This window comes from Sus scrofa, chromosome 2 (genome assembly GCF_000003025.6).
Source record: "Sus scrofa isolate TJ Tabasco breed Duroc chromosome 2, Sscrofa11.1, whole genome shotgun sequence".
Lineage (NCBI taxonomy): Eukaryota > Metazoa > Chordata > Mammalia > Artiodactyla > Suidae > Sus > Sus scrofa.
The window spans coordinates 38,632,223-38,651,213 of record NC_010444.4 but is presented as its reverse complement, the minus strand read 5'-3'; the positions used below and the strand labels follow the sequence as shown (position 1 = coordinate 38,651,213).

General features: G+C 42.2%; 1 protein-coding gene across 4 annotated transcripts in view; it reads left to right on the top strand.

Moving 5' to 3' along the window:
* Positions 1 to 18,991, top strand: part of NELL1 (neural EGFL like 1) — a 945,441-nt gene that overhangs the window by 103,307 nt on the left and 823,143 nt on the right. The gene's annotated exons all lie outside the window — the stretch shown is intronic.

Below are 18,991 nucleotides of genomic sequence, written 5' to 3'. Positions count from 1 at the left end.
GCTGGTAGGGAAGAGGGACAGATGAAGGCCACGAAGAGCTGTAGGTACAGTGCTGGAAACCGGGATTTAGGGAATAAAGGTAGAGGTAGGTTGTCAGTTCTGTTAAGCTTTGTAGTAAGCTGAGAAAGGGTTCAGAAAGGAAGATGATTGATTAAGGAAATAGAATGAGTAGATCTTTGACTGGCTGAATGGGAAGGAGTACGGGATGGGAAGAACAGCCTTCCAGAAAGGGGCTCCTATGATTTTGGGAAGGAACGGGTGAATAGGTCAGTGGCTGGCACATAAGGTGTATGTATGGGGGAGGGGCTGAGGATTTGGGGTGGTCAGAGATGGGTGGTGTTAAATAAGTTGGTGGAAGCCAAAACATTTCAAAGCTTTGATGCCATGTTGAAAATTTGGGACTAAAGTGCCCATAGATAGTGGGAAACTGTATATGGGTTTGAAGCTTGAGAAAGATCACTGTGTTAGGGAATTCAAAGGGATGCTTATTAGATGAGTGAAGACAGGTGTCTAAGCTCCTTTCTTGGAGATACTAGTGACCCTAGCAGAGGACAAGCAGAGAGATTGTGTCCACCAGCCTCTGCTCTCTAAGAGTCTCTCTGTTGGCCCCTATAAGTGCCAAACTGGAAGCCTGATCTCCAGGCCAAAGCCCCTGGCAAGCAAATTGGCCTCTTTCACAGGGAGGCAGGGAGTGTTTTGTTTTTTGTTTTTTGTTTTTTTTTTTGTCTTTTTGCTATTTCTTTGGGCCACTCCCACGGCACATGGAGGTTCCCAGGCTAGGGGTCGAATCGGAGCTGCCAGCCACCGGCCTACGCCAGAGCCACAGCAACTCGGGGTCCAAGCCACGTCTGCAACCTACACCACAGCTCATGGCAACGCCGGATCGTTAACCCACTGAGCAAGGGCAGGGACCAAACCCGCAACCTCATGGTTCCCAGTCAGATTCGCCAACCACTGCGCCATGACGGGAACTCCAGGGAGTGTATTCTATTCTGCTTTCTGCACAGTGCCCCAGGGGTGGTGGCCTGCCAAGGACTGTCTGTCTGACTGTCCTATAGGATCCAGGAGCTGGAAAACCTGGGCACAGGATGGTATACAAGCTCCCTTCTGGGAGATACTGGCCCTCTGGAGTTTGCAGAAGGAGATCAAGGAGATGGCATGGCTGCCAGTCCTCATCCTGGAGAATATTCCAGCAGGCTCCTGGATGTGTGTGTTAGATTAGATGCCTGCCCCTCAGGCCAATGCTTTTACTATACACAAATGAGCTTCTTTCACTTTAAGTCTGAGCACCCTAGGTTGCCTCTGATCTGGGCCCTGAGGTGGGTGAGTCCCAGCGTGGGAGCTGTTTTTCAGATCCTTAGAGCCCTGTGGGTGTGGTGGACAGGAGCCCCTCTGTTTTCAGAGCTAGGTATTTGGGGGGCTTGTCTCTTAGGTGCAGGTCTTAAGAACTGGGGTGCCTGATGTGGGGTTCAAACTGCTTGCTTCTTAAGGAAAAGCACTGTGTTTTGAGGTCCCCCCGATGGTGGGAGCTGGGGTGGAGGTTTATGGTGAGATTATTCCCCAGCCTCTCCTATATGCTTCCATGTAGCTTTTTCCCCTCATTTTCCCCACGTGCACAGCCAGCTTTTAGGTCGTCTTCAGAGGAAGTTGTTCTGTATGTAGCTGCAGACTCAGGGTGTCCTTTGGAGGAGGTGAGTTCAGGATCTTTTTACTTTGCCATCTTGAACTAGAACTTTCCAGCCAATTTTAGTTTAATTCCAACTTTATATCAATCTGCTGGAGATACTTAAGAAGTATCTACTCTATTCTAGGTGCTGTGCCAGTTTTTGTGGGGAAATCAAAGAAACAAAATTTAAGACTTAGGGCAGAGTTTGCCAATGTGGGAAGCAAAGCACAAAAATTTAAAGAATAAGAAAGAGCTATTAATAGGGAAGTAATAGACTGGAGTTACTAGGCAGTGTGTAGCTAACTTCAAAATAACTAATACAGGAGTTCCCATCATGGCTCAGCAGGTTAAGAACCCGACGCAGTGTCTGAGGATGCAGGTTTGATCTCTGGCCTCACTAGGTGGATTAAGGATCCTGCATTGCTGTGAGCTGTGGTGTAGGTGGCAGATGCATCTTGGATCTTGCATTGCTGTGAGCTGTGGTGGAGGCCACAGCTCTGATTTGACCCCTAGCCCAGGAACTTCCTTCCATAGGCTTCAGGTGTGGCCGTAAAAAGAAAAATAACTAATACAACATTGTAAGTCAGCTATACTCCAATAAAATTAAAACAAAAATGTGGATCCCCAATCCTGCCCCTTTGCCACTCCCTGGGGATGGCAGCAGTGAAAGAACACTGGCCTTCCAATGCCCACATAATGGTCACTGCCCAAGCAGAGGGTAGCAACAGTTGCTGGGCAGGGAGTGGGGATGGGCAGGTGGGAGATGGGCACCAGGGAGCAGCCAAGCCAGTGGCTGAGAACCAGTCCCAGGGAGGTGGCAGGTGGTGGGGGGTGAGGCTACACATGCATGGAAGCTCCATGTGCCCAGTGCTTGCTCCATTGTCTCACAGGACTTCACTTAAAAAAAACACACACATACACAATGATAAAATTAAGAATTTCAAGATGATGACTGCAGAGCATTAAATACCAAGCACGCAGCAAGATCCTGTGTAAACTGCCCTGGTCCTATGTCCATGAAGCCAGCCCTACCTTGACCTTGCAGTAGCCATGGTGGTGCTCTCCCCTGACCCCCTCAGATCTCTTGTGTAGGTTCTGTGTGCCCTTCTCCTGGCTTCTATGGGCTTTGATTCAGAAGGTTGGCAACTAACAGCTTTCCTGAGAGCACTGGCCCTCAGCCTCTCTAGCCCCTGCAATTTGCTATACTGAGAGCGGAAGTGTCAGGAGCTGACTTCCTCTCTGGGCAGCCTGGAGCCAGGGATTGACCACTGTGGGTGGCAGTGTGGAAATCTGATTTCTTGGCCTTTGCCCGGAGTCCAGACAAGCTCCAAGGCTTCATTCATCCCCCAGAGCTCCCAGGCGTCAGGCTGAGGCTGGGACTTCCTTGTCCATCACCGCCCCCCCCCACCCCCAGCACTTTCTTATGAAATCATTTGTTCTCAGATTCTCACCTCGGGGTCTGCTTCTGGGGAACCAGAGTTCAGATGAACCTTCCTTTTACTTTTTGATATATCAACCTAGACAGGTAAACTGAGGCATAAAAAGGTGTAAAGCTGTTAAGCTCACTGAATTAGTACATTAAGTTGGTGGTTAAGGAAAAACCATCTAGAGAGGTGTCTCTCGAACAGGTAAGAATTCTTTAGGGAAGGGAGAGGGAAGGGTGGAGTAAGCATAGAACAGTGTAGGCAGTCAGAGGGGGAGAAATTAAAGAAATAAGAGGTTTTTTTGGTGGGAGGAGAGGTGCAGAGAACAGATGAGTTGGGGTGGAGTGAAGTAGGATCTGTTCATGCACATTTTCAGCAGAAGTAAGGATCAATAGTTCTGTTTGTTTTTGTTTGTTTGTTTGTTTGTTTGTTTGTTTTTGTCTTTTTGCCTTTTCTAGGGCCGCTACCACGGCATATGGAGGTTCCCCGGCTTGGGGTCGAATCAGAGCTGTTGCCGCCAGCCTATACCAGAGCCACAGCAACGCAGGATCCGAGCTGTGTATGTGAGCTACACCACAGCTCACAGCAATGCCGCATCCTTAACCCACTGAGCAAGGCCAGGGATCGAACTCGAAACCTCATGGTTCCTAGTTGGATTCGTTAACCACTGCGCCATGACGGGAACTCCAGTTCTGTCGGTTTTCAATGGTGAAATCTGCCCTCGGCCTCAAAGGGATGTAATGGACCTTCCTTTGGGAATGCTGTAAGCACAACGGGTTGGCAGCTTCTGGGTCAGCCTGGAGAAAGCAAGCTGGGTATGTGTTGGTGAGCAGTCCAAGTGTTCTGGAGGCTGGGAGAAAGCACAGGTTCTTGCTGCTCAAAGGGTGGAGATTTCAAGCCAGTTTCAACTTCATGTCCTTGCTCCACTGGCTCTGTGGGGTTGGGTGTAAGGTCCTCCTCAGTATGAGGGCCATGCAAATGCCCAAGAATAGAATGTCAAGCATTTTCAGATACTTCTCAGTGAAAGCAGAGAAGTTCCCAAAGCAGGTGAGGAGGAAGTGGAATGGCAACTATGTTACTGAGCACAGGCTTCAGAGTTGGCCAGTGGAGGCTGGAGTGGTATTTCTAGCTTTGCCATACCTGCTGTTTAATGTCTTGGAATCTCAAATTCCCTGTCTGTGAAGGGGGATAGTATACTTTTCAGGGCTGCTGTAAAAATGAACAAAGTGCATGTGAAGCGGACAGCTCTTAACAAATGTGTATTTCTTCTTGTCTGAACCTAAGTTTTGAAACTATTTTCCGGGTTTCTCTTTTGGAATCTAAAAAAAATCCACATCTTACTTTAAAAAAGGTTTTGAAAAAAACTTGTGTGTTGCCACATGAAGTCATCAGAGGCCACCTTCTCTTACTTTCCTGGCAGGTTTCTAATAGAACCTGAGCATCATTGAATGGACCATTTTTCATTGTAATGGGAAAAGCTTAGGTCTTGACATAAAATAAGTATAAGGAAACAGAAAACAAGAATCCCCAACACTCCTGGATTCTATGGTGCTTGCCTTCATGTTGTTTAGTCTAATCAAGGCAAGGTATAAAGGATTAACTCTGGATCTATAATGCATTTGGCTGTGGCTAATAAAGATCTGGTTTCCATGCTCTAGGAGATTAACATCTAGTTGAAGAGATTATATGCATGCAAGAAATAGGAATACATGGTACTACATATTTAGAAATCAGGCTTTTTATAATACAAACGATGTTCCCATCTATAATCTTAATTGTCCCCATCTATAATCTTAATTATTTACCAGGATAAGTGTCTAGAGAAGCAAATTGCCTTGTAGACATTTGGCATGGTCATTTGCCCAGGTATAGAAGATGATGGGGCTCTGCTGTAATTCAGTAGCAATTTAGTAGTCCAACCTCTTTTTTTTTAATTCTTTTATTTTTTTATTTGCTTGTGGATAGCTAGTTGTTCTAGCACTATTTGTTGAAGACCAATGGATTGTCTTGACACCCTTGTCAAAGATCAATTGACCTTAAATGTGAAGATTTATTTCTGGACTCTCAATTCTGTTCCATTGATACATGTATGTTTTTTGCTATGCCAGTGCTGTTTTGATTATTTGGCTTTGTAGTAAGTTTTAAACTTGATTTAAGTGTGAGTCCTCCCACTTGGTTTCTTCTTTTCCAAAATTGCTTTGGCAATTTCAGTCCCCTTGAATTTCCATCCGAGCACTATGACCAGCTTCTCAATTTCTGCAAAGATGTCAACTGGACTTTGAAAGGAATTGCAGTGAATCTCTAGATCAGCGTGGAGGGTATTGCTGTGCAGTGTTTTGTGGTTTCAGAGTATAAGTTTTACATGGCTTTTGTTAAATTGTTTTAAGAAATGATTATTAAATATTCTTAGATTTTTGTATTGGAATGTAATTGGAATATAATTGACTTACAAGCTGTGTTAATTTCAGGCATACAGCGAAGTACATTAATTATACATATATCCATTACTTTTCAGATTCTTTTCCCATATAAGTTAGTACACAGTACTGAGTAAATTTCCCTGTGCTATACGTTAGCTTCCATTACCTGTCTATTCCATATATAGTAGTATATATGTATCAATCTCAACCTTCTAATTTATCTCCCCACCCCACAGTGTTTCCCCTTTGGTAAACATAAGTTTGGTTTTGAAATCTGAGTCTATTTCTCTTTTGTAAAGTCTGTTCCACCACTTCTATTAGATTCCACATATTAGTGATCTAATATAATATTTGTCTTTCTCTGCCTGACTTCATTAGTATGGTAATCTCTAGGTTCCATCCATGTTGCTGCAAATGGCATTATTTCATGATTTTTTTATGGCTGAGTAATATTCCATTGTATATATGCACCTTATCTTCTTAATCCATTTCTCTGTTGGTGGATATTTTTTGGTTGCTTCAACGGCTTGGCTATTGTAAATAGTGCTGCAATGAAATTGGGCTGCATGTGTCTTTTCAAACAATGAGGTATCACCTCATGCCAGTCAGAATGGCCAGCATCAAAAAGGCTACAAATAATAAGTGGTGGAGAGGGTGTGGAGAAAAGGGAACCCTCCTATACCGCTGGTGGGAATGTAAGCTGGTGCAACCACTATGGAGGACAGTATGGAGGTTTCTTAAAAAACTATATATAAAATTACCATATGATCCAACAATCCCACTCCTGAGTGTAAATCCAGAGAAAACCATACTCCGAAAAGATACATGTACCCTGATGTTGATTAAACATTCTTTTTGATGCTATTGTAAATGGAATTATTAATTTCACTTCTGTTTGCTCATTGCTACTTTGTAGAAATGCAATTTGATATTTGCATATTAATCTTAGATGCTTCAGCCTTGCTGATCTCATTTATTCTAATAATTTTTTAGTGGGTTTCTTAAATTTTTACTTAGGTCATTTGCAATTAGTTTTATTTCTGTCTTAACAGTATGTCTGTTTTTAAACATTTTATTTTTTTAATTATGGTTGATTTACAGTGTTCTTTCAATTTTTGCTGTACAGCAGAGTGACCCAGTCATACATATGTGTGTGTGTGTGTGTGTGTGTGTGTGTGTGTGTGTGTGTATCTTTTTCTCAGATTATCCTCCATCCTGTTCCATCACAAGTGACTAGATACAGTTCCCTGTGCTATACAGCCGGATCCCATTGCCTATCCACTCCAAACTGAGTATCTTTTATTTTCTTGCCTAATTGCCCTGTGTAGAACTTCCAGTTCAGTGTTGAATGTAAGTGATAGGAACAGATAGTCTTGTCTTGTTTCTGATATTAGGGAGGAAAGCTTTCAATTTTTCACCCTCAGTTGTGGATTTTCTTAGACGTGTTAACCAGATTGGAGATGTTCCCTTCTGTTCCTGTATGCTTTTATCAGGTTGAGGAAGTCCTCTTCTCTTCTTAGTTTACTGACTTTTTTTTTTTTAATCATGAAAGAGTGTTAACTTTTTTCAAGTGCTATTTCTGCATCTGTGAAGATGATCATGTAGTTTTATCTGTTCTATTGATGTGGTATATTATACTAATTGATTTTTGGATATTATGCCAAGCTTGCATTTCTGGGACAAATCCCACTTAGTCATGTGGTATAATCCTTTTTCTATATTCCTGGATTTGATTTGCTAGTACATTAATTTTTGTATCTGTATTCATGAGAGAGAGCTCTATTTGTAGTTTTTTTTTTTTTTTTTTGGATGCCTTTGGTCTTTTTTGTATTTTTTATACTATGTGGAATAAGTGTATTTTTAAACTAATTATTTGCTGATAGTGTAGCATTTAAATTTTTGTTATTTTTTTTAGATGATCCCCCTTGATTTGTTAAGTATGAAATTTTGTAATTTGAAAATGTCAGGTTTTTTTTTTTTTGTTTGTTTGTTTGTTTTTTGCTTTTTAGGGCCACACCACGGCATATGGAGGTTTCCAGGCTAGGGGTTGAATCAGAGCTGTAGCTGCTGGCCTGCACCACAGTTCATGGCAGTGTTGGATCTTTAACTGAGTGAGGCCAGGGATTGAACCTACCTCCTCATGGTTACTTGTCAGATTCGTTTCCGCTGAGCCATGATGGGAACTCCCAAGAAAATGTTAAATTTTGTCTCTTTCCTCCCAGTATTTATATTACCTATGTTTTACAATTTCAATATATTTACTAGCTATCCATTTTTCTTGTCTTATGAAACTGGCAAGTTGAAGTCCTCATTAAGGTAGGAAGAAGACAACAGACAATCTGGTCTTTAATGTGTTCCTTATCTAATATGTGTTTAATATAATGTCTGATAGTTTTTAATATATCTATCTTTATATGTGTATATATACATTTATGTGTGTCTATACGCACATGCACACACATGTCCACATATAGTCATCATGTAAAGGAAATTTAGTTCTATTCTTGATTTACTGAAAGGCCAAAAGATCAGGAAGGGTGGTTGCATTTTATTCAACTCCTTCTTCAGGTTACCTTTTGAGATAATTATGTGTTTCTTCTTTTTATCTATTAACATTAACTACACCAACAGAGTTCATAATGTTGAACTATTTCTGAAATCCTTAAATTTATATTTACTCATGTTTAGGATTTTTGTATCATATTAATGATAGTAATATTAATAAAAATAATAGTAATAAATAAGCACTGATAAATGTCAGGAATTGTTCTAAACACTTTACACTAACTCATCAAATACTTAAATATTTCTGTCATTGATGAGATGCAATAGGTTTTCCTGTGTATGTGATTTAGTTTGAGGCTTTTTGAATTTTATACTCTCGATTGGTTTAAATATATAGGCAATACCCCTTTTATGAATGTTTCTGATAGAATTAGCCTGAAAGTAGTGTGGGCTAATAATTTGTATTTAGGGAGGCTTGGGAAATCTTTTATTACTGAAAATGTTAGCTTCTCATCTTTTTTATGGTGGTGTTCTACTTAATTAATATTTAACTCTTCTTTGGACCAATTTTGTTGAAATACATTTCATTGAGACCTCCCCTTTTTCTGGGCAAGTAGTTGGATATTCTTTTTTTTTTTTTTTTTTCCCCAGGGCTGCACCTGCAGCATATGGAAGTTCCCAGGCTTCGGGTTGAATCAGAGCTGCAGCTGCCAACGTACACTACAGCCACAGCAACGTGGGATCCAGGCCACATCTGTGACCTACACTGCAGCTTATGGCAACACCAGATCCTTAACCCACTGATGCAGCCCAAGGATTGAACCCGCATCCTCATGGACACTGGTTGGGTTCATTTCCTCTGAGCCATGGCAGGAACTCCTGGATGTTCTTTTAATTAATAAAATTTTTATATTTATGGTTATATCTACATTAATTTGTAATGTGAAAAATATGTATTTTCTTGTTATTGGCCATGCTCATCATGGACTGTATAATTTATTGGCCTTTTAATGAAATCATTCTTAAGTTTTATTGATCAAGTCTACTGTTTTTCAGTTTGAATTCATTGACTTCTGCTTCTTAGCTCTTTTTTGGTTACACTGGTAGTTTTACGAGCTTCTTGGATATTTATTTCATTTGTTTTCATTATTTTCTGTTTACTAGTAAAATCACTGGAGACTTTATATTTTCCTATGAGGTCACTTTGAATACAGCCCATCAATACTGCTATACACTGTTTTAATTTTCTGTACTTTTATAAAGTTCTTAATTTCAGTTTCAGTTTCTCTTGGATCCAAGTTAGGGGCGTATTTAAGAATGTCAAAGTGACGATATTAAAAACAACCTAATGGGTGACTTCTCAGTTTATTGTTAACTTAAGACAAAATATATGCCGTAAGATAAGAGATTGAAAATTTTGAATGACGTGTGGGAGGCTGCGCAGGACAGTCTAAAGGGCAAAGGTGTTGGCATCTGGAGACTGAAAGGAACAATTCTTTGGGACTTCTGTACAGGGTTAGAAGTACCTGTCTAATGTCTAACCTAGTTCTTGGCACATGATTTGAAAAAGAAAAAAGTCATGATGGCGATATTAAGGTGGAGATTTGATCCCGAGGGAAACAGGATGCTGAGGAATGGCCAGCTAGGCAAACAGCCACTGTGCTCACTGGCTCAGGGAAAATAGTATCTATCACGGCAAACGTCTGGTAACTTTCAATTTCCAGTCAAAAGTCACCTTGGCTGATGACCCACAAGGTGGGGGGCACATTCTGGATCGGAACACCCTCTCCCAAAACATCATGTGCACTGCAGGAAGACATCATCCCGCTGCCTTTTCCAAAGCTGCCATCCAGATAAATAGCACCTACTGTTTGGGAAATCGCTGTTTCCAGACGCTGCTAGGCTTCCAGCTAGTCTCAGGCAGAAGAGTTCACTCAGTGGCTGAATTTCCTTCTAGCTAAATGCAGCCATCTCTCTCACCTGGTGGGGTTCCTGGCACTGGAGGTGGATCCTTTGGGAGGTGATTCCTTAAACCCTGAGTGAGCGTCTTGGCCTGACAATATCTAGAAATTCCCTAGGTAACTGAGCCAGTTGTGTTCCCATGAATATCTTCAGTGAGTAGATAAAATGAAATGGAAAACTTAAGTATAAAGGCAATTGAAAATATACCCAGAGATAGCCATAGAAATAAATTTCTATGTAGTGGAATGAGCACTCTGTTATTAATTCTAATTTATGTTTCTAATCTGATGGATTTTTACTTTATTTTTTTACAGCACCAATAGTGCGTGTTGGAAGAGCAACAAAATGAATCTGTCTTGCTGAGCTGTCTTAGTAGCATGGCAGATGTAATGTTTATTTTTCCTGATTCGAGTGTGTTAATGTAGAGCTTTGTTAAAATGGAAAGCTTAATTAACGTAGATTAAATCTAATTGAACATTCTGCCAGTATATGCAACTCTATGAGATATAATGGTAAATCTTCTGTTTTTCAATTTTATTCCTAAATCATAGATAAAATTAAATCTTGGCATAATTAGCTAGGAAGCTTAAAGCTAGGGGTCTAAGAAAAAGCTTCCTGTGGAACACTTCTGTGAGGAGATGAAGAGGACATTTTTGGCTTGCTAAGAAAGCATATCCTTTTTTTTTTTAAAAAAATTTGTATTTCAAAAGGTACTCTTCAGTTTTCTGAGTTCTTGTGGTAGAAAGAACTTCCTGCTTTGATGCTGGGTAGACTTGGGTTCAGTTCCTGGTTCTGTCAGTTATCAGACATCTGAGCTTTTGCAGTTGCTTTTAATTTAGCTCAGCCTCGGAATCCTTTCATGGAAAATGAAGTTACTGATTAGCACGTCATGGAGTTATTGGAGGAATTCAATAGGAACACTTAGATAAGTGGTTCCTCACACATCTTCTGTGTCTAGACACTCAACAAATGTTACTTCCCTTCCTCTTCTTCTTTTTTTTTCTGTCAACAACAGAATTTTATTGCTCACAGTTCTGGGGGCTGGGAAGTACAAAATCAAGGGGCTAGCTTTGTTGCATTCTGGTGAGAACCCTTTTCCTGCTCATAGCAAGCACCTTCTCACTGCGTCCTCCCATGATGGGAGGGGTCAGGGAGCTCACTGGTGTCTCTTTCGTAAGGACATTTAGCCCATTCATGAGGACTTCACACTGGTGACCTAATTGCCTCCCAGAGTCCCTACCTCCTTATACACTCATCTTTGAGGATTTAGGATTTCAGCATATTTGGAAGGGGCACAAAAGTTCAGACCATATCAATCTGACTTTACCACCTGCTTCTCTACCATCTCATGCAATTAATTCCCTCACCCTATTCTGATTACTGGCGCTTCAGTCCTTTTTATTTCTGTACGAGTTGCTTGTAAACTCCCTCATCAACATTGAGGAAATACATTGATGCAAAACTGTCAAATCCCATGTGTGGTGCTATATACTGGGCTGTATTGTGAAGCACACAGGAATGGAGATAATTGAAGAAACACCACAAAATGTGGTTAGTAGGAGGAATTCAGGGAGCACCGAGCAAGGTACTTTGACTTTCCCAAAAGAAGTTGGAGAGTCTTCCCACTGAGGCTTACGCTTGAGAGGCAAAATAGAAAGTAAAAATCAGCCAGAAGATGAATGGAACATGCAGCGTGAGTGAAGGGGCGAGAGATGGGAGCCATCATGGTACATTAAAATAATTCAAGAAAAATCCCGTGTTGTTGGGGAGTGGGCAGAGCGTTGGTAGAGAAGAAGGTAGGAGAAGAAGTGAACTGCAGTGTCAGACAAGAGGCTTTCTAAGCAATGCATGGGGGCTTAGCCTTTAGCCCAAGAACAATGAAAAGCCATGGAAGGGATTTTGAGTACAAGTGTGGCATGACTAGATTTGTGTTTTAGAAAAATCACACTGGCTGCTTAGTGGAGAATGGCACAGAGGAGGCAAAATTGGAGACGGAAGGCCAGTTAGGAAGTTGCTGCCATTGTCTGAAATCTAGACTCTAGTTAAGAGGATGGAGTCCTGGACCAGGTCAGATAATAGTAGTGCAGGTGGAGAGAAATTAGATAATTAGGAGGTATAGTGAACTGGTTGTAGTTCTCTGTGGGATGATGGTGGGGGTGAGGGGGATAGGTACAGGGTTCTGGCTTAAGCTACTGGGAGGTTTCCTGCCCTGATGAAGTGGTGACTTTTTTAATCCTCGTGCTTACATGTTACATAGCATACAGTTCCTTGAATGTGGTTTACTCAAGATTTTAGCCAAGTAAATTAACAAAAATGTAGAAAAGCTGAAAAGGGTAATAGTAAATGGGAACTATTCTTTGGGAAATGGGATCACCTACTCCTGGAAAGGAGGCTTCTTCTTGAAGAAGGAAACAAAAGCTAAAAGGTAAATATGCATCACTTAAGAGATGCTGCTAAAGGCTAGGGGACAGGACACCTGGAATCTGGATTTCCATCATTTTTATCTTTATGCCTAGCAGAGCGTAGACATGGTTTCAAGGGAAAGTTTAAAAGCCATGGTGAGCATTAGAAAGCAGTAATTTTCAGGTGGAAATAAATGAATGGAAGGATTGCATGTTTAGGAAAGTGAGGAGGCTTTTTCAGGAACACACTAATTAAATAAAATTTAAATCTTTGTTGGAAGAAATGAAGCTGTACAGATGGTTTTTGACCTTAATGGAAGACTGGAAGTATCATAGTAAGAGAGTGTAATGTTTGGGCAAATTGCTCATACTTGTATGTATGCTTATTAGATTTTGGATCGCTTAGTGCTTGAGAAAAGGAAAATCAGCCAATGTGGCCATTAACCTTTACTTTCTTAGTAAAAAAAAAGTTGCAATTTCATTAATATTTATGCATAACATCATTTAATTTCAGTGGAGTTCTCCTAGAGAACTTAAACTGTCATCTTTGACTTCCTTTGGAATTACTGAAAACCTGCATGCCTGGGTAATAGGTATTCACTCTTTAGGCTCTGTGGAGAGTTGAGCCTCGGCAAGACTGAAAGATTTAACTCCTGACTGGCTGAGTTCTGGTTGGACGGCACTCCCAGCTGTCAAACCGTTGATGAAAGTGGTACGTGGAAGGGATGCTGGGCCAGAAGTCAGAGGAAATGGGCTCAAGTCTCTACTCTTTCAGTGAAGATCCAGAGGACCCTGGGCAGGCCCCCCTTTATGCTTCAGTTTGCATATCTGTCAAATGGAAATTCATGCATTATTCTCAGATACTAATCTATCAAACACTAATCTGTGGGCAGGAGCACAGGGGAATTCTGCAGCGCCGAAGAGGAAATGCAAGAGGACTGACCTTGGGGAGCTGGCATTTTAGTGGGGCAGTGGTAAATCCTGACACAATTAAAACCGACTATAAATGTCATGGAAGGAAGTAAAACAGAGATGAGTGACCTGCCCGCGGAGAAGAGGCTGGAAAAGCCTCTAGGAAGACAGGTATTTGAACTGACTCTAAGAGCAAGCGAGCTATGAGAAAATTGGAAAGATGAGGATCTCAGGTATAGGAGAGAAAGTAGAAATGTCCTGTGGCAGAATCCAGCATGGTGCACTCAAGAGGATAGACTGAGGGCTGGAATATATGGAGCTTTATGGATAGAGGACGAGGAGGCGGCATGGCTCTAGATGAGGAGAAGCTAATGGTAATAGCTGCGGTGACCTTTTCTCATAAATGACGAAGTGTGATGTTTGTGCAGGACCATTATCATTTTTGATCCCATCACTTACCAAGCACCAGCTGTATACAAAGAAAGTCTGTCTATCCATGAGAACTGTTCCTTAGAAATCAAAATAATTTTGTAATTTATAAAATGATAACAGTTACATTTTTTTGTAGAGCAAATGAGCAAATAACCTTAAAAAAAAAAAAATTGCCCCCCCCCCACCGAGTTGAATTGGTTGCTGATAATCAGAGCCTGGTGGGAGTGAATTGGTGGTTCACTGTCTGAAACAGTATTTATTATTTCATCTGGAGGCAACCACAATGAGGTTTGTCAATAACAGCCTTTCCTGAGAGGCGGAGGGTCTCATTCCCAAGAAGATGAGTGTGGTGTGTGGAGTGAGGCACAGTGAAGTGCCAGGGGGCTGGCATGTGGCCTGGAGGGCAGGAATGGCGTAGAGGGCTGACGTTGGTGGGCTCCACAAGAAGGGCAGCCTTGCAGGGCTTGTTGATGAGCCTGGGCTTAAAGGTTGAGAAGGCGGGCCAAAGCTGGCTTGTGGAAGAGCTTTATTTGGCTCTCGTTACAATAGTCCCCATGGTATTTTTTGCCATTTCGAAAATCAAGAAATCATTGTCGACATTAAAAAACATGGGCAACTTGGCCTAAAAATCCATCTTTCCAGCTTTTCATGAAAAGCAGGACACACTTTGTTCAGATGGCTGTAGTCCCTTGCTCCCCAATTGTCTCTTTATCACTGTGAGGCCCCGTGTTGGTTGTCTTTTAAAAACAAAAAAAGTTAAAGTTAGAAGAGTGAAATTCTTATGCCTATGTTTGTGAGGGGTTTTTGTTTGTTTTTGCTTTTTAGGGCTGCACCTGCAGCATATGGACGTTCCCAGGCTAGGGGTTGATTGGGATCTACAGCTGCCAGCTTACATCACAGCAACATTGGATCCCAGCCGCATCTGCAACCTATACCACAGCTTGTGGCAACGGTGGATCCTTAACCCATTGAGCGAGGCCAGGGATCAAATCCGCATCCTCAGGGATACTGGTGGGGTTCTTAACCTGCTAAGCCGCAATGGGAACTCCATGCCTGTTGTTGTCTGTTTTAAAGAAGGAAGCTAAATAAACTTAAAGGTCTGCTTGTTTCCTGAAAAGTACTTGAGACTGTCGGCCCCCTGCAGTCACAGGAGATACCTCCTGGCCCTGGAGCTGGTGACCCCCTTTTGCTGGGGTTGGGGTGCTGGTGAGGTGTTGGAAAGCAGGAGAGTGGCATGCTGAGGTGGTGGCTTTTTGAGGTGCTAGCCTTTGTGTTGCTTGTTAAAGGAGTGACTGGTTCAGGAATCCTGGTTGGCTCTTCAGACTGAGAAAGGATGAAAGGAATATGAAGACAAATGAGAAAGAACTAGTTAAAGGGCCCATGGATTCCACACATCCCACCTTCCAAGCAGGATTTCTTTCTGAAGCTGCGATAGATTGTTTTCTACAAATCACCCCAAGGACATTTCATTTTGCTATGGCCCTGGTGGACATACTTTCTCAAGTCAGAATTTGGGCGGAGAGAGTCTGATGAGGAGTTTAAGGCTGACCTCAGGGGTAAGTCTTAGTTTGGAAGGAAGGTAGGGTTTAGTTCCTGAAATTGTAGAATCCGAGGGATGTGTTACTAATTAACTGGGAAGTAGGACAAAATACGATCCTGGAGTAACTCTCCTTCAGAGTCTGGGCTGCATTGTCATTACTGGTTTGGCAGGATTGGCTCTTAGCAACAGGTAGTAGATGCGCATGATGAGTTTAAAGGGGGTGGTGAAAAATAACCATACCTGGCCCGTTTGTCTTCTTTCATTCTGTCCCGATTTGATTCTGGGGACTCAGCCCTTAGCTTGGGGAACATAGAATAATTGACTTCTTTCTGGGCATTGTATATTCAGTGTCTTGTGTTTTATCTTGATCAAACCAACCCAAGGTGGGAATACTAGTTGTTCCCAGCATTTGAAACATGATGTAGTATTTTTTTTTTCCTTTGGTCTTTTTGCCATTGCTTGGGCTGCTCCTGCAGCATATGGAGGTTCCCAGGCTAGGGGTCGAATCGGAGCTATAGCCACCAACCCACGCCAAAGTCACAGCAATGCGGAATCCAAGCCATGTCTGCTACCTACACCACAGCTCACAGCAATGCTGGATCCTTAACCCACTGAGCAAGGCCAGGGATTGAAGCCACAACCTCATGGTTCCTAGTCAGATTCGTTAACCACTGAGCCACGACAGGAACTCCAAAACATGATGCAGTATTTTTTAAAAAAGCAAATGAATTCACTTAGTGTCTTAGTCTTCCACATCCTTCAGAGAAGAACACTGGGCTAGAAACTGGGGTTGTTGGCCTGCCCCCCTCTTCAATGGTGACTGAATTTGCACTTCTCTTGAGAAAGGGGAGGCCAAGTTGATTATCTAGAATGTATTACATATTTGACCATCATTATCTCATCTGGGCCTCATTACAACCAAGATAGGTATTTTCTTTCCAATTTCGAGATCAGGAAACTGTTATTCAGAGAGGCTTAGTCGCATGTCCAAGGTTATACAGATAGAAAGTGGCAGAGCTAGAATACAAGGCCAGATCTGAAGAACTGGAAATAAGATGCAGAAGGGTGCTTAAGGATTTTTGACCATGGTGTTATCTTTAAATATCACTTTTCATCTTTTATTTCTGGCTTTGATTCATGTGCACGATGATAGTTTTGTTGAGTTGGACATGTTGAGATTGAGGGAATTCCAGCCTGACTCAGTATGTACCTCACTGATTAGCACATGCCACGTAGGATCCAAGGACCAGTGGGTTTGCAAGATAATCTTGTAAAATAAGAGATATGTTGGAGTTCCCATCGTGGCGCAGTGGTTAACGAATCCGACTAGGAACCATGAGGTTGCGGGTTCGGTCCCTGCCCTTGCTCAGTGGGTTAAGGATCCGGCGTTGCCATGAGCTGTGGTGTAGGTTGCAGACATGGCTCGGATCCCGCGTTGCTGTGGCTACAGCTCCGATTCGACCCCTAGCCTGGGAACCTCCATATGCTGTGGGAGTGGCCCAAGAAATAGCAAAAAGACAAAAAAAAAAAAAAAAAAAGAGTTAACGTGACGAAATAAACTTGAGAGAAGATGACACATACAGTTTTTCTTGGAGAATCACAGTAAATATTAGCGTATTAAAGACTCTTTAAAATCATGTGATAAGAGTCCTAGGCTGTATATTGAGCACTTCAAATGCATCATTACATTGAGTCCCTGCAGAATGATGAAGTAGTTTTTATCATGACTCATGCTTCATAGACAATGATCAAGCATACATTGTTAGTTCCCTTGACAAGGGTCACCCAGCTAGAAAATGACGGAGCTGGGAGTAAAATCCAGGCACTGCCCACTTCTTAGCGTGTTTTTCTTAACCAGTGTCGTGTCTTGGTAATTTTAACTTGTTTACCATAGTATTTCCCAAACTGACTTTGATCACGTAGTACTTTGGGGAGTATGATTTCGTATCATTTAGTTGAACTGGCATTCTGTTAAACACTGGGAGAGACAGCACAGACAGCATTGGTTCACGGCCACTCTGGGCTCTTGGACCAGAAAGAAGCAGTTTGGCAGCCTCGGGGAGTCTTGGAACCCTGAACACAGTGGAATAGGGGTGGGTGTCATGGAAATGGCAGTAAGAGGCCACTGGAAGCTTGATGGGGTTGAACCCAGTTAAAGTGTCTCATTAGTCATTGGTGCCTGCATCTTGTCTTCTTGTGGTTGGCAGTGAGATGCCTGCTGAAAAAGGCTGTTGTTCAGATGGTTTGAAGGTGTCCAGTTCCTGGCCAGGCTTTGGTGTTCTCAGGGCGATACCTGGGGCTCTCCCTGCCTGTTAAGGTTCAGAGACAGGAAGAGGGGCTCAATAACTGTCATGTCTGCAATAAATTGTCAGGTGAGACTTTTAAAATTGTTTCAGATGATGGTAAGAGAAATTACTCTTGAGCTTCTCTAGTCAAGGGAAGGTACAACCCAAGGACATTATTGTTGTCCTATTTCCCTCCTTTAAGCCAGGTGGGTCCCAGAAATGGGTGGATTGACTGGTAAAATTCAGACACGTTAAACTTGAGAAAAGCCATGTGAATTTATAGGACTTTTTCAAAGGCTCTGAAATAGAAGCACAGCAACTCCAGGGGTTCAAAATAACTTCATTTTTCATTTTTCAGAGTGCCTTGGGGACTCCAAGAATTATTGACTGTGACTGCATTGTACCTCAGGGATGGAGAGATAGAATCTATCTGATCCCTTGAGCTCCTTCTAAGCAAACCGTTTAGGAAGATCTATAGTGGGTATTGGAGGTTGAGAAGTGGTTCTTGGTCCAGACTGCAGTAGAAGTGGAGCTTCAACCCTCTGACAATATTGATTGCTGTTTTGATGGCCCAGGAATTCTGGCTACCGGGATATTGAGCAACCCTTTTCGGTTGTGACACTGGTGCTCTGTAATTTTGGGAAGACTGGAGTAAACGCTTATTCCTGTGCTTGGAGAACTGTGGTGTTTCTGAACAAAGCCTGATATAAGGTAACCGTGGGCAAATAAAGAACTTAGGAGGCTAGTAAGGGATAGCCAGGGCTGGTGCCCAGGTATGCCATGTTCCGAGTCTTCTATTTGTCCTGCTTTCCTCTTCCCTTCTCTGAAGAGCTCTTAAACCCCTAACTGTGTTAGTTGATGAGGAGATTGAAGTGTGCCTTTTGGAGGAGACAGACACAATAATAATAGCACTGGGTAAGTGTTATCAAAGGGGTGAGTCATACATGTTGGTCCTTTGTTCAGCATCTTTCAATAGCTTCTGCCCTGATTCAGGATAAAATCCTTAGGGTTTACCATAGCCACATGTCCCAGTATGGTTGGGCTCCTGCCTGTCCCTCTGATGTCGTCTCCTGCCTTTGTACATTGTCACTCAATTCAGCCACAATGGCCTCCCTGCCATTTCTAGAGAAGCCTTCTTTGGCAGCCCTATCTAAAATAGTCCCTTCTTGTTCCTGCGTCTTCTGTCCCTATTACCCTGCTTTATGTTTTATACACTTTATCATCATCTTACACAACATACAGTTGTGTGTTTCCTTCTCTCTTTGATTAGACAAGAAACTCAGGTGTAGAAATTTCACTTGTTTCCTTCTTTGCTGTATCTCATGCACCTTGAACGGTGCCTGGCACCTTGTAGGGGTCTAGTTCATATTTGTTAAATGAATTATCGAGGAAAAATTCAGTCAGAACACAGAAGGAAACCACTTGCTTTCAGGGAAAGTCAAG